The 15,276-nt window shown below is 44.3% G+C and overlaps 1 protein-coding gene across 7 annotated transcripts in view; it reads left to right on the plus strand.

The window, feature by feature from the left end:
- FGD4 (FYVE, RhoGEF and PH domain containing 4) overlaps window positions 1-15,276 on the plus strand; it is a 308,743-nt gene that overhangs the window by 126,681 nt on the left and 166,786 nt on the right. Inside the window, exons 1-2 of one of the 7 annotated variants that reach the window (XM_073621883.1) lie at window positions 2,558-3,104; window positions 12,565-12,786. The exons of 5 other annotated variants lie outside the window; for them this stretch is intronic. The gene's annotated coding sequence lies outside the window, so the exon portion shown is untranslated. Of the gene's footprint in view, window positions 1-2,557; window positions 3,105-12,564; window positions 12,787-15,276 lie in introns of those variants that run through there. One more of the 7 variants, XM_073621881.1, reaches the window with a different exon arrangement.

A 15,276-nucleotide genomic window follows, 5' to 3' on the forward strand; every position in this document is an offset into this window, starting at 1 on the left:
TCCTATCTGCAGAACACTATATTCCCCTGGACCATGCACTGCAAGAAAAGACCAATATGGAATATAGAGATTGTGGTTTCAGTTACAGGCAGGGGTGTAACTACAAATTGAGGTGGCCTCATAGCATAGTGTTGATGGGGCCCTCTGGTGACCTCCCTACTACTATTGATCTTAACATAAAAGATAAAAAAAAATTGGTGACAGGCAGGTTTTTATAAGTCTATCAGTCTTTTCTACCATAAATGCTTCCTCCTGCCTGTCAGCTGTAATGTACACTGAGCCGCGCATGCGCAACTCAGCATACGTTAACAGCAGCTGAACTGTGCTGCAGTGATGTCATTATGCAGGAGTGACATCATCACGGCCAAGCCATTCAAATGGCTAGAAAGACAGAACCTGTAAGGAAGACCGAGGTGAAGATGAAAATGCCCGGGACCTATGAGATCAGTGACAGCGCAGCGCTGGAGGGCACATTAGGCCAGGTAAGTCTATCATAATGTGCTAGTATATGGTGTATACTAGCACATTATGGCATTAACCTACAGGGTGTTTTGATAAAAAAAAAAAGTGAGAGAATTCAAATTGTGTTTACTACCGCTTTAAGGATTGTAGACGCTGACACTGTACACCCTGTGACATTTATGCATTTTTTAAATTGTATTTTTTATATACAATTAGTGAAATTATGTGCATCTATCTTGATATCAGCCTTTATCATCCACTGCACAGCAGTACTCAGACTGGGAGAGGGAGTAGCAATGCTAAGATCTCCTTGAGACAGGTGTGGGGGAAGTAAAAACACAGCCACAGTATTACCGCCCACTGGCCACCCATCTAAAGTGTTAAACATTTTTGTACGACTGGAGGAGACTTTTCACATGTCATGTTAGTAATGCTCTGCGATGCAGCCACTGTGAATTTAATGCAAGACTGGCTGTCAAGCTCGGCCATTTAAAGTGTTAGTGAAACAACAACAGTAAAATCGGTCTGTATATGCTGTAAAGCATGCTTGTTATACACACTGTGGGACCTAAGGGGTTAATCTTCCACATTGTTTGAAAAGGCTGTTTGATCCTGTCTTCTCTGATCCCCCCCTTCCAATGTCCCCAATCCATCTGATAAGACAGAGCCTTTGAAGTCTGCACATGCTCAGTTTGGTGTGGATTGCTAGAGAGTTTTTTTTATTATTTTTTTTGTGAGGGTGCATGTGATCAACACAAGGCCAATCAGCACTGTCCAGAAGGAGGGTAAAGGGTCCTACAGACTCATAGGACAGTCATAGGTGAATAAACTCCTCCTACAAGCTTTAACCAGACACTGATAGAAGTCAAAAGACTGCTATATACTGCTGATGAGAAAAGGTATTTAGCAGTTTATATTTACTACAAGAACTGCATTTCCATGTTCTGTGTACTGTGGGAGACCAGATATAGTGAATGCAGGGTCCTGGGTTTAGTAACACTTTACAGGAGTTAAAGGCAGAAGGTTTTTTATCCTAATGCATTCTATGCATTAAGATAAAAAAAACCTTCTGTGTGTAGCAGCCTCCCCTCATTACCTACCTGAGCTCCTTCCCTCTCCAGATGTCCACGATCCCCTCAGCCATCCAGTACACTCCTCCTGACTGACCGAGTCAGAGCAGTGGCACCATTGGCTCCAGTGGCTGTCAATCAAAGTCAGGCAATCAGGGGAGAGAGGGGGCGGAGGGCCAGGTCGGGGCTCCGTGTCCGAATGGATACACAGAACTCTGACTCAGCTCGGGTGCCCCCTGTAGCAAGCTGCTGGCTGAGGGGGCACTCAAAGGAGGGAGGGGCTAGGAGCAGCAAAGAGGGACCCGAGAAGAGGAGGATCAGAGCCGCTCTGTGCAAAACCACTGCACAGAGGAGGCAAGTATAACATGTTTGTAAAGTCTTGTTTTTTTTTTTTTTTAATAACAATCACTTTAAAGTGGTTGTAAACCCTTTAAAACCACTTTATACTACTAGCTGCACGGTTTAGGAGATATCCCTGTATTTGAAAGTGCCAACGTCATCGGCACATGCGCACTTAGGCAAACTGAAGCAACGGCACGTTGGTACGGTACGTGCCGTTGCTTCAGTTGTATTGTGCTGTTACCGGAGGTTCCCGCGCGCATGTGTGGGAGTTATTGTCTTGCAGGTTTTTGGGGTTTTTTTAGGAATTTTTAAACGGGTTTACAACCACTTTAAGTCAATGAGGCTGCACCACAACCACATTTCAAACACTTGGCTTGTGTTTGCAGTGCATTAGCCAAATTATAAGCTGCTGCATTTTTATGCTGTCAGGGAACATGCTGACAGCAGGAGAAAGCAGAGAGAACAGAGCGTGTTCCATTGGGGTGCGACTCCTTTATTGTCCAATCAATATTAGGGGAGCTGACAATGTCACCCTCCTGGTTGTGCTGTCTGGCAGATACAAATAGTTGGGCAGAATGACTAATCCTTTGAGAGATAACCGTTGACGTATGTATATTTGAATTGTGGATTTAGCCATTTGCTTTACATAAGCCCATAACCTACAGGAAATCTTGCATAACCGTGTCTAGTTTGCACACTGACACCATCAATCCGTGCCCTTTTTTTGGCTTTGGTTTGCAATTTTTTTCCTTCCTCTGCAGGGCTTTGGAGGCAGAAAAAAAGTTCTGCTGACAAACTTGGCTGTTTCTTGTGCTGCATTGATATTCTAGCTTTGCTCCCAGGCTTTTATCCTGCAAAACTAGAGCACAGAAAAAAAAACACCTGCCTATCCTTGTCTTGGGGGATTGCTAGGTGCAGCATGGCCCTTCATTAAGAAATTTGCAAAGCGCAGGCACAAAGAGAGAGAAAAAAAAAAAAAAAACAGTTGCCCAATAGGCGAGAGACACATTCATCCAATAGCAGTGAACGGGCCAGTTACCAAGGAGATTCTGCCATCTGTTCCCTCCCCGCTGGAATGTGGAGTGTGCTGGGGAAAAGCTGGAGCAGGCAGTGTGCTGGATGGATGGCTGGCCGCTCAGACCTGCAATGAAGTCTAAATAGGAGAAGCCCAACATTTAAAGGATCCTGCAGGTGCCCAAACCCTGGGAGCTTTTATTTCCATCAGGCAAGGTAAGCGTTGCATTTACAAGCTGTATAGCGCTGCCCTGTGCAGTAGAGTTTCAGTTTTGCAAGCTTGCTATTTATCTGGTAAAAGATGCAGTGCAGGAGACAAGCAGACCTGTGCACTTACAAAGAATCTGGATGGAAGCATATGGTGCTGATGTAGTTACTAAGAGCGATGTGCACCAACCAACCAGCTCCTACCTTGCTCCAGTTTAGAGCAGTTATTACCATGAAATATCATTTCTTGGCCCAAACTGAATGAATCTAGAAATAAATCCATGAAGTATCATTTATCAGTGTTGATGTACTGACAGTGCATTAGCCAATCAATTCTTACCTCGTGCCAGTTTACAGCAGTTATAACAATGAAAAAAAAATTATATATATATATATATATATATATATATATATATATATATATATATATATATATATATATATATATATATATATATATATATATATATATATATATAATTTTTTTTTTTTTTTTTTTTTTTTTTTTTTTTTTTTTTTTAGCAAAGGCTGATTGCTAATACCAGGCTTAAAGCCAAACTCTGGGCACAAATATTTTAATTCAAATCTATTTCTCAATAGTGTGTGTGTGTATATATATATATATTCACTTTGTGTGCACCAAATGTTTTTGCAAAGTCAGATATTGCCTTGTAAAGAAAGAAGTGACCCATTCACTGTGCTGTACATAGCCTGAGCAGAGCTTGTGGGAGGGGCACAGCAGGCTCCACCCACTACAGGTTCCCGGAAGAAAACTACAGCAGGGGGCGGGGATGAGACCAGTCATCCTGCACAAGGAGAGAGAGCAGCAGTGACCGGTCTTTATTACAGGAAGCTCCTGCACAAAGTATCACACTGAATTACTGCATTGATATGGGAAAAAAATGCACAAAGCACACCAAGTTTCCAGTAAAAATACACATGACGCTTGTATTTAGAAAATAATTATCCTGGAGGTCAGCTTTTTCAGAATCTATCCACCCCCACTGCATTTCTTATGCAATGAGGCTGTGCCCGCACTGCATGGGTTAACTGCTTTTGTATTGTCTATGGGATCCTTTGATCCCACGGCGCTCCCCCATGTTGAGTGGTGGATGGTTCCTGATGCCTTCACGTCCAGAGCCAGGCTATGGGCATGATGACGTCAGGAACAGTCCACCGCAAAAGACTGCAGGGATGAGGGGGGACAGGAGCCTAAGGAACTGGTCTTGCGTAGGGAGGATTGGGTGATTAGGTGAGTATATCTCAGCTCTCCAAACTCCTAGACAAAAATGAGCAGGTAACCTATGAAGACACAGCCCCACTGCACGGTTAAAAAAAGTGCTCAAAGTTCTGCTTTAAGTTTTTTTTTTTTTTTTTTTTTTTTTTTTTTATTACTGTATACTGTAGAAGTGTTTTATGAAGTTGCTGTCTAATTCGGCAGCATAACAGGAACCATTTACCCCCCCCCCCCCTGCCAAAAGAGCTGGCAATCTAATTTCCCAACAGCAGGCAAGGGGACCAAAATTGGGTGGAAGGCAGTTGGGAGAGTCCCAGTAGGGTAGCTTTTTGGCTAAGTGGACAGAATTCTGGGATTGGGCCAGGACCTCAAGCTATCTGCCCTGTTGGGGTTTGGCGATGAGCTCAGGTGTGTTTAGACTGGAATCCGAACCCACCTGAGAAAGCTCATCAGGAAGCTGTCACCTGTATGGGCCAATCATCTGCGGCCAGGGCATAACCCTCTAGTCATTCGTATACAAGGGGGCGTGTAAACATGTGGCTGTGGCCTGGAAATGTCTCGGCTGCTTCTGATTGGTCCAGTATAGTGACAGCTTCCTGGTGGACTTGATCAGTTGAGTTTGGACTAGGATCCGAATGTGCCTGAGCTCATCCCTATATAGGTTCCTTCTTTGATCAGATTGCAGTGCCTTACTAGACTTTACTCAGGAAGACCACTGCGTGTAAATACATAAATGGCCCATTTAGTATACTTAGTGCCGTTCACTCATTACAAATGACAAGTGGGCACTTTCTGCTTCTTTATCCTGCTCATACAGAAAGGCTTCTTCAAGAGCTGGAAATTACTTCCAAAGGAGCAAGTTGTAGCCCAATGTAGATTGTTCTTGGGGGTAAATCAGCTGTGTCTTCTAAATGCACAGAATATACCCTGCTATTATTATTCATAGGTGAGAACACCGTGGAGTGTTGATCAATGAAATATCTGATTTCCTTAGGGGATCAGAAGGATTTATTTTCCAGTTGGAGCATATTGGACCATGCTTTATATGGGGTATTTGCCTTCTAATGTAGCTTTACGGTTCTGTGGATTTTTAAATCACATCAGTATTTTTTTATTGGTTGGACTTGATGAACATATGTCCTTCCTCTTCTTCTTTTTTTTTTTTTTTTGTAACCAATTGCTCACATATATACAGAACGCTATACCTATGTGTTTTTTTTGTTTGTTTGTTTTGTTTTCTGAGTTACTGCACTTTTTAACTAAGGCCAAAGGTCCTTGTTGCACTGCCATGGTTAGTCGCTTGGTCGCTGTACCTGCTTAGTCCTCATGAATGGTTGTGGTGCTGTGTAAGCACACTGGGGTATTCCATTGCAGCACGGTTTCCCTGTCTGCATTGTGTCTTACGCTGCAATTCTCAGCCGCTGTGTCAAACTTTCAGGCAGTGTCTGGTTGGTAGGCTGGTAGCCTTGGCTGCTTCTCCCCTCCCTGTGATGGAACTGCTATCTCCTTTCCTATACCCCCCCCCCCCCCCCGGGCCACCTTCTTGCTTGTCCCTGATCCCCCTGTAGGAGACTGAGGGAGATTGTGTCTTTCTTTTGCTGATAATGAATGCATGCTTGGCATTTTTTTTTTCCTGTATGCGACAGATCGGCGAGGATAACAATAAAACGCTTTGTTTTTATTTTTTGACACTTTCGAAGAGCAGTGGGACCCCTGCGATTGGTTGAGGTTTTAATCATCTGAAAGGAACCTGCCAGTATTGCCCACAGCCACCAGTCAGCTTGTTGTCAGTTCTTGCCCACACTTTCAGCACAAAAGGAAAATTTCTTATCTGTCACATTATTATAGATGGGTGAGGCCTATTGGCCCTATACTTTAATTATTTTTTTATACAGCTGAACTCCATGATAAGCATATTATGGCCCTTTTGGGGAGAATGAAGGTAAACGGTTCCCTTTATACTGCCAAATTTGACAGCGGTCTCAAAAATACTTTACCAGTAATAATAAAAAAATGAACTTAAGTAAAATCTTTAATGCTAAACTGCAGGATAATCAAATATTATCCAAATGCAAGATCCATGTGTCGTCTTCTTTTTTGATTCTTGGTGTGCATTTTGTGTTTCTTCCAGATCTGTGCAGTAATCCAGTGTGTAATGTTTCCTCTGTTCCTCTGTTCCGCTGCTCTTTCCTTGTGCCAGATGACTAGTCTTGTCTCCGCCCCTCCATTAGTTTTCTGCAGCCAAACTGTAGAGGGTGGGGCTTGTTGGTCCCACCCATAGTTCTGCTCTATGTACAGGCAATGATGATGTCACTACTAATTTTACAAGATGATATCTGGGTTTGTAAAATCCTTTGATGCGCACACAAAGTGGATTTATTTCTTGTGGCTATTAAGAGAGATCTTAAAATGAAAATGTTTTTGGCCCTGGAGTTCAACTTTTAAAGTGGTTTGTAAAGGGAGAAGGTTTTTTACCTTAATTTTGCTGCATTAAGGTAAAAAACCTTTTTTGTGCCACTCCCCCCTTTCCCCCTGCATACTTGCCTCAGCCCAATCATGGACATGGAGGCAGGAGTCATTGGTTTCTGCCGCTGGCAATCACAGCCAGTGAGAAGAAAGTGGGGGGGAAGCACGCGCCAATGACAGGATTGAGTTTTCATGAGTGCCCCCATAGCAAGCTATGGGAGCATTCAGCAGGGGGGAGGAGCCAGGAGCACCAAGGGGGACCCCAGAAGAGGAGGATCAGGTCTCAAAATCATTAAACATAGTAGTTAAATATGACATATTTGTTTATTAAAAAAAATTTATCTGATCTTCCATTGAACAAGTAAAAAATAAATGTGGGCCTGCAATATGACAATGCAATTAGACGGCTACAATCCTTTCTGTAATCAAAAATAGATCTTGCTGCCCACAGAGTCCTATTGCTATAATAGTCATCCACATACATTTTTTTTTTAAATAATTTGTGTGGCCCCCCAGCTACCCAGCAGGTCATAACTCTATGTGAAGCAGCCCTTAAAGCATTCATAAAAATAAAAAAAAACTGCAGTTACAAAACCGTTACCTCCCCAACAGCCCGTATCCTCTACCTCCCCTCTATTCCAGCACTGTGGCCTCTACCAATCTCTTTGGCAAGTGATACTTCCAGAAGTGTTAGATGTGTCTCACGCTGCACATCCTCTGATCCCCCATGTCATTGATGAGTCCTATAGTGATGTAGGGGTTAGAGGATGGAACCATACCACTTAGCAGGGGCATCAGAAACCTACTGACCTGTGACATGCCAAAGAGATTGATGGAGGCTGCAGCACTGCAGAGGGGCGATAGACATGGGCCAATGGGAAGAGGAGTAACAATTTCCTCTTGCAGGGACTTTTGTTTGCAGTTAAAGCAACCATGTTTTTTTTTTTTTGGGGTTTTTTTTTTTTTTTTTTGGCTATAGGCTGCCCCTTAAAGGCATATTCCACCTTAAAAAAAAATTAAAAGCACGTATGTTAAAAAAAAAAAAAAAATTTGCATTTATTAATTTTTCTGCAAAGCACTGCAACCATAAGTAGATTGCGGGTGCAATTCACAGGCTTCTGCAAACTTTTCCTTCAGCCCTAGGTCAGTACTGAGCTGGAGGAGGTAATCAATGACGTCACCGCACTTGTGCTCCATTGAGAACAGATCTCTGTGATCAGAGAGCAGAGCAGAGCCATGCACAGCCATGCTGGATTCAAAAATAAACAGAAGCCCATGAAAAGAATAACGTTGTGATTCAGATAAGCGGGGGGCGGTTTAGAGGTGGTGTAATGGGGAATGACATGTTAACCTAAACACGGGTGTAACATGAAACATGCTGGGAAAGGTGGATTTCTTTTAACTTCTGTCTTCTGTTGCTTTACACACACTCCTGCCTGTTATTGCAGAATGCATGCAAGTGTCACATGCCAGAAATTAAAGTGGTTGTAAAGGCAGAAGGTTTTTTATCCTAATGCATTCTATGCATTAAGATAAAAAGCCTTCTGTGTGCAGCGGGCCCCTCAGCCCCCTTAACACTTACCTGAGGTCCCTCTCTGTTCAGGAATGTACACGGGTGTTTCAGCCGTCCGAGAATCTCCCTCCTGATTGGCTGAGACACAGCAGCAGTGCCATTAGCTGCCACTGCTGTCAATCAAAGGCAGCTAGCCAACCAGATGAGAGAGGGGCGGGCTCTGTGTCTAAATGGACACGGGGAGCTGTGACGCGGCTTGGGTGCCCCAATAGCCAGCTGCTTGCTGTGGGGGCACTCAACAGGAGGGAGGGCCCAGGAGCACAGAAGAGGGACCCGAGAAGAGAAGGATCTGAGCTGCTCTGCAAATCCACTGCAACAGAGCAGGGAAGTATAACTAACATGTTTGTTATTTTTATAATAAATAAAACGAGACTTTTCAATCACTTCTACTAGCAAGGCCTAACTAAATAAGAAGGAAAAAATAATAAAACAAATATCACTGTAAAAATATCAGCTTTGTCTAACTTAAGTGGACAGTGTCAGTAGGATAGTGGATGGTGCCAGTAGTTTTTTTTATTATTTATTTATTTATTTTTTGCAATTTTATTTTGTATATTTTGCAATTTTTAGGAGCCCTATTGGGGGCCTTGGTAAAATATCAGCCCTCAGCTGCACTGGAAAGTGAATGAATAAGAAGTGCCCTGAGGCTTCCTGTTCATTCACAATCTGAAGCATAGCAAAGTTCACTATGCTTCAGTTATGAATTAACACAGCGAGTAATCGGTACCAATAACTCACTTTGTTCATTCACACACATTTACAGGCCCCTTCCTCCACTCTTCATCCTGAAACATCCTCTGCTGCAGCTGGGAGAGGAGGGGAGCAGGAAGTGTCGGGGGGTTTGGGGGGTGCCAAGGGAGCACACGGGGCAAGAGGAAACTGGAGAGGAGGGTATTTAGTGGAACCGATCGGCTGTATTTTCCTCCCTGCAGCAACTGAATGCCACTGGGAGGGATAGGAGGAGAAGCGGCTTTCAGCTCCTGCAAGGAGGTAAATACAGCCGATTGGGGCCATTAAATGCATCCCCCACCGCCCCTCCTCTGCAGGTTCTGGGGTCAGCAACCAAGGGACGCGATCTACCCATCTCCTGCCTGCGATCGACGGGTTGCCGACCCCCGCAATAGACTAACCACCTAACACCCAACTAACTCCCATGGTGGGTGTTGCTGGGTGAATAGAAAGTACTCTGAGGCTTCCTGTTCATTCACAAACTGAAGCATAGTAAACACAGTAGAACCATTTGCTGATCTTCCCCCAGCTAGTAAGAACCCGTAAGTGACAAGGATGTCATCACGTCTGGGTTCTGCTGTTACTTTCCCTGGTCATTGTGGCTATGTCAATCAATTCCGCAACATATGCTAAGCCCCAGTGAGCAATAATTCTTGGGCCATTATTCAAGGTTAACGCTAAACTGAAGACCAATAAGAGCTTTTAGAGTGTCGCCTATGGAAAACCTACTTAAATTACTCACCATTTAACAGGTACGTGCAGTTTTAAGGCCTATTTCACACAGGCATCCCTTATAGGGGCCTTCGTGTGAGGGCTGTGTTTTGCCTGCATAGGAGGTACAGGTGTTTTGTGTAGCCATGTGTAGGCAGTCCAATTCATCTGTGCAGCCGCTGCGTCACAATTGACATGTATGGTACTGCTTGCATGCTGTGCTTCCTGTGCAGGCAAAGCACAGACCTCACACGGATGTACGCTTAAGTTTGTCCATGTGAACGAGGCCCAAGGCATTGACTCCACTAGACTTCTGAAGGTATGCTGTGGTACCTGGCACCAAGGTATTTGTTACAAGTCCTGTGAATTGTGAGGTGGGGCCTCCAAGAATTGGACTTGTTTTTTAATCACATCCCAAAGATGCTCAGTTGGATTCAGATCTGGAGAATTCGAAGGCTGAGTAAACATCTCAAACTCATTGTGTTCCTCAAACCATTTTTTAATTCATCAGACCAGGCCATCTTCTTCAATTGCTCAGTGGAACAATTCTGATGCTCACGTGCCCATTGTAGGAGCTTGGACACAGGTCAGCATGTGCCCCCTGAGCAGTCTAGGGCTATGAAGACCTATATACAACAAACTGCCATGCTCTATGTGTTCTGACACCCTTCTATTGGAACCAGCATTACGTTTTTTCAGCAATTTGAGATACAGTAGCTCTTCTTTTGGATCTGACCATACGGACCAGCCTTTACTCCCCACATGCTTGAATGAGCCTTCGCCACCCTTGACCCTATTGCTGGTTCACTGGTTTTCCTTCCTTGGACCACTTTTGGCACAGTAGATCCTGCAGTCAGTTTTAGGGTTGCCTTGACCCAGTCTTCTAGCCGTTACAATTTTGTCCTTGTCAGGGTCGCTTAAATTCTTATGCTTTCCCATTTTTTTCCCACTTTCAACACATCAATTTCAGGGACATGTTCATTGCCTTATATATCCCACCCACTTTTATATGCCAATGTAAAGGGATAACTACCTGTCAGTGGTCATAATATTATGGCAGATCAGTGAATTTACGCAGCACAACCTAATCTTTAATGTTTTATCAAAAATGGGTAATATTATATTTGTGTGCAATAAAATTAACTTTGGTGTATTTTCTACTGAAAATTTGCACTTGATGAACTGTTGTGCCAGTATCGTGTGACATAAATAATTGGAACTACCAGTTTTAGCCTCCAGGGTTTCTGCTTTTTATTAAATATATACCATATTTATCGTCCTAACATGCACTTTTTCCCCCTTTAAAATCGGAGGAAAATTGTGGGTGTGTTATACACCGATCCCTGCTGTCTCTGAGGGAAGAGGAGCGAGTGCCGCTGAATTACATAGAGCCGCGATCTCCTGTGTAACCGGCGCTTCGTCACTCACAGCCACGCCTCCTGGCCCCGCATTGGGCCACTGTTCTATCATATGAGCAGGGCCAGGAGGTGTGGCTGTGAGTGATGGGGTGCCGGTTACACAGGAGATCGCGGCTCTATGTAATTCAGCAGCGCTCGCTCCTCTTCCCTCAGAGACAGCAGGGATAATCCAACACTGGCGAGGCTGCAGATGGGCACTGAACAGGCTGCATTGTTGGTAAATTTTATGGCTGCAGATGGGCACTGAGCAGGGTGCATTGATGAGCTGTGACCCTAATTTTGCTTCAAAGTTCTTTATTTAAAATGTAAGTTTTTTTCCTTAAACTTCCCTCCTAATATTTTGGTGCGTGTTATACGCCTGTGCGTGTTATACATCAATAAATACGGTTTTGTTTTGGGGGTTTCAATCAATCTTCAGGCCTAAAATGTGCATTTAATGTGTGCAAAAAAAAAAAAACTGCAAAAAATGGTTCTGGCAGTAGTAGCAGTAATAACTAGCTAATCGGAATCTTCCTGTAAGCCCTCATTCACACGAGACGGACTCTACTTCCACGGAGCCCGCCTCGGTCCGCCGGCTCAGCGGGAGATATCTCCGTTGATCTTTGCTGAGCCGGCGGATGACAGATCCCTCTCTGCTCACTGAGCGGGGAGGGGCTTGTCAGGCGCTGCTGCTGCCTAATGGAGGGATCGGATGAAAACGGACAGCATGTCCGTTTTCATCAGATCTCACCCGATCCGATCCACCAGCGACGGATCCGGATGTAGGGCCATCCGTCTGCTTTTAGCGGATCGGACGGGGTCGGATGTCAGCGGACATGTCTCCGCTGACATCCGTCGCTGCGTAAGATGGAGCACCCGTTCAAGTCCGCCGTCAAAACTGACAGGCAGACCTGAGCGGTCCAATCATGTGAAAGGGGCCTAATGGGTATGTAGTTTGGACCTTATGCAGGGTGGCGTTTTCCATACTTGCCAAACTGTCCCATGTTTCCAGGGTCTCAGGTTTTGCATGTTTGCCCCTTAGAAACGTACTGGTCACTGTAGCCTCATCATAATTTACACTATAGATTCAATTTTATCACAAAGCATAGAAATAATGCAAGTTAAAATATAACAGTTTTCTTTTCTTTGTATTAAATATACTGTTGTGTAATTTTGCTGTAATCCCATACAGTTGTGTTTTTGTTACTCAGACTTGCTTAGACGCAAAAAGTCCTTGCCATTTGTATCTGAGAGTCTCTGTCTATTTCTGTACCGTCTGCTCAGACTAGTTGAAAGTTTGTGTACTTTTTTTTTTTTTTTTTGGTTGCACAACAGACATCATGTGATATTTTTTAGGATTCGATACTGCAGCAGGCATCCTCCTAGAGAAGTTAAAGTGCTGCTAAATGACTGGTTGGCTGATATGAAAAGAGCTTTGAATGACGAGGAGAGGTTACAAGTTTGGGCTGCGGGCATTTTTCCTAACTGAAGACTTTGATGGGATTGCAGTGGGAGACTTTCTTAAATACAGCTGACCTCCTGTTTGGTTATCCCATGGAAGATTGCCACCTGACACTGGTAAGCTTACAATACCATGTGAATGTTGGCATCTTTGGTCACCTTTTCACAGGAGTTATAACCCTCATGTACTTTACTTTATCTAAAATGGGAATTTTATTTTTAACTGAAATTTGTTGTAAACTTCAGAAATATATGAGCAAAGAAATATCCCTCTATAGCAGGGATATGCAATTAGCGGACCTCCAGCTGTTGCAGAACTACAAGTCCCATGAGGCATTGCAAGACTCTGACAGCCACAAGCATGACAGGCAGAGGCATGATGGCACTTGTAGTTTTGCAACAGCTGGAGGTCCGCTAATTGCATATCTCTGCTCTATAGTGTCTACTTTACTCAATCCAGAGCACCAAGTGTCATTTATGTCTGCTACTTCATTCCTCTGCTATCAGCATGAATCGCTTCTGATAAGTTTTCCTGACACCAAGAGAAACATTTTGATGGGGATGGCACAGTCTGTGATTGACAGCTTCAGCTCTGTTCCTCTGTACTGTGTAAAGGGGGGGGGGGGTTCCCCTCCCCTCCCCTTCCCTCCCCTCCCCTTCCCTCCCCTCCCCTCCCCTTCCCTTCCCTTCCCTCCTCTCCCCTTCAATCAGCTTTGAGAGCTTTCCTCACTGAGTGTAACTTCAGCTCCCCACCCCCTGCTTTTCAGAGCTGAGAGTTCCTTTGTAAATTCTGCACCTTGAATGGATGTAGGGGAAACACAGCTGCAGTGAAACAGGTACAACTTCTATAGGAAGCTTTGTTTCATCTCTGTGTATCACCTGAGACCAGTCACTTCATTGGGTATATGTAAGAGTTTACAACCAATTTAAGTTCTATTTGAAGTGCTTCTGGAAACCCTTTTAAATCACTCGGTTGTGAATGGGAGTTCAAATGGTTGTAAACAGGACAAATGCATGTAGAATTCAAGAGTCTGTTAACCTAGTCAGGGAGACAGCAGGTAAATGCAAGGTCTTGCTCACATGATTTGTCCACGTTTGCCCACACGGATGCGCAGATGTTCCATGCATCCTTGTGCAGGCAGTCCCATTCATGTCAATTGGGACACAGTGGGTGCACGGAGACAGCCGCTGCTCCCAGAAGGAAAACAAATGCAGCCACCACATCTAAGGACTGGTAAGCTGCTGGCTTTCTCCCTGGCATAGAAATGGTGTTGTCAATGGTTCCCCCTATCACAGAGGAATGCACCACCTTTACAATTCTCTCCACATTTCTGCGGTCTGTATATGATCTTGGTGTATGGAGACACACTTTGGAGCATGGGACCAAGATGTTTATGTATGCTTTTTTAAACTGACACTATGAGCAGTGTATGTTTGTTGCGGTCTTGTGTACTGTTCTATACAGAATCCCATAGTCCTTAGTCCATCAAAAGAGGGTGCACTCTAACAGGAAGTCGGATCACGGCAGCAAAAAAGAAATTGGGGAAATTGGAGGCAGCTGAGAGGTATTTTACCAACACTTCCTAGGTCAGTGCTTATGTGTCTCCCTTTAATATGAGTGCCGATAGGAGGAAGTGTTGGTATCATATAGCGGTGTCACCAGGCTGCAGTTGAGGACTGTGGTGTGTTGGGCTTTAGGAAGGCAGTCAAGTCCTTCAGCAACCACAGTGCCCTTTAGTGTTAGGCTTTGTTCACACTTGTGAGACTTGTCATGCAACTTTGGACATTAAAGTTGCATGACAAGTCATTCTCCATGTTTTCCAATGATAACCATTCATATATGTGCACAGGGCTTTTTTTTTCTCAAACAATAGGTGCTGGAACTCAGCCACGACCCCCCAAAACCCCTCCCCCTACACACACCCTCCAAACATATCATATCGTGGTCATATTTCACAAACAGTAGAAGGGTCTTAAAGGGGCATTACATACCAGGATTGCATTACATACAGAGTGCAGTGTTCATGGGGGTTACACACAGAGTGCAGAGCTTTCACTTGTAAACACAGAAAACAGACTTCTGTGTTTACAAGTGATTGTGGTGAGCAGGCACCAAAGGGTCTGAGCCAGAGGTGGTGGAACTGAGTTCCACCAAGTTCCCCCTGAAAAAAAAGCCCTATATGTGCACAACTTAAAGAGGAAGTAAACCCTGTATGTTATACAATGCAACAGTTGTCAGTTATCACTGGTCAAAGCCAAAGTAGTATCCAAGTTGCACCCATCCAAAGTTGCATCAAAGTTGGCACAACTTTGGAGTCGTATCAGCGTGAATAGAACCTTAGGCCCCTTTCACACTGGCACCTACGTATAGCGGATTTCGCTGACGCCCTCTGAGCAAGCGGATGACAGGTCTGCGGACATGGACACCATCCGGATCTCCTCTATGGGGAAATTGGAATGGAAACAGACCGCCTGTCCATTTCCATCTGATCCACCGGATGGATGGAAAATAGGCCCACCATCCCTCTGTTTTTGGCAGATCAGGTCAGATGGTGGCGAGTGACGGCAACATGTGTCCGTTTATATTTACTTGAGCCCCATCTCGAT

Source organism: Aquarana catesbeiana, linkage group LG03, assembly GCF_042186555.1.
Source record: "Aquarana catesbeiana isolate 2022-GZ linkage group LG03, ASM4218655v1, whole genome shotgun sequence".
NCBI lineage: Eukaryota > Metazoa > Chordata > Amphibia > Anura > Ranidae > Aquarana > Aquarana catesbeiana.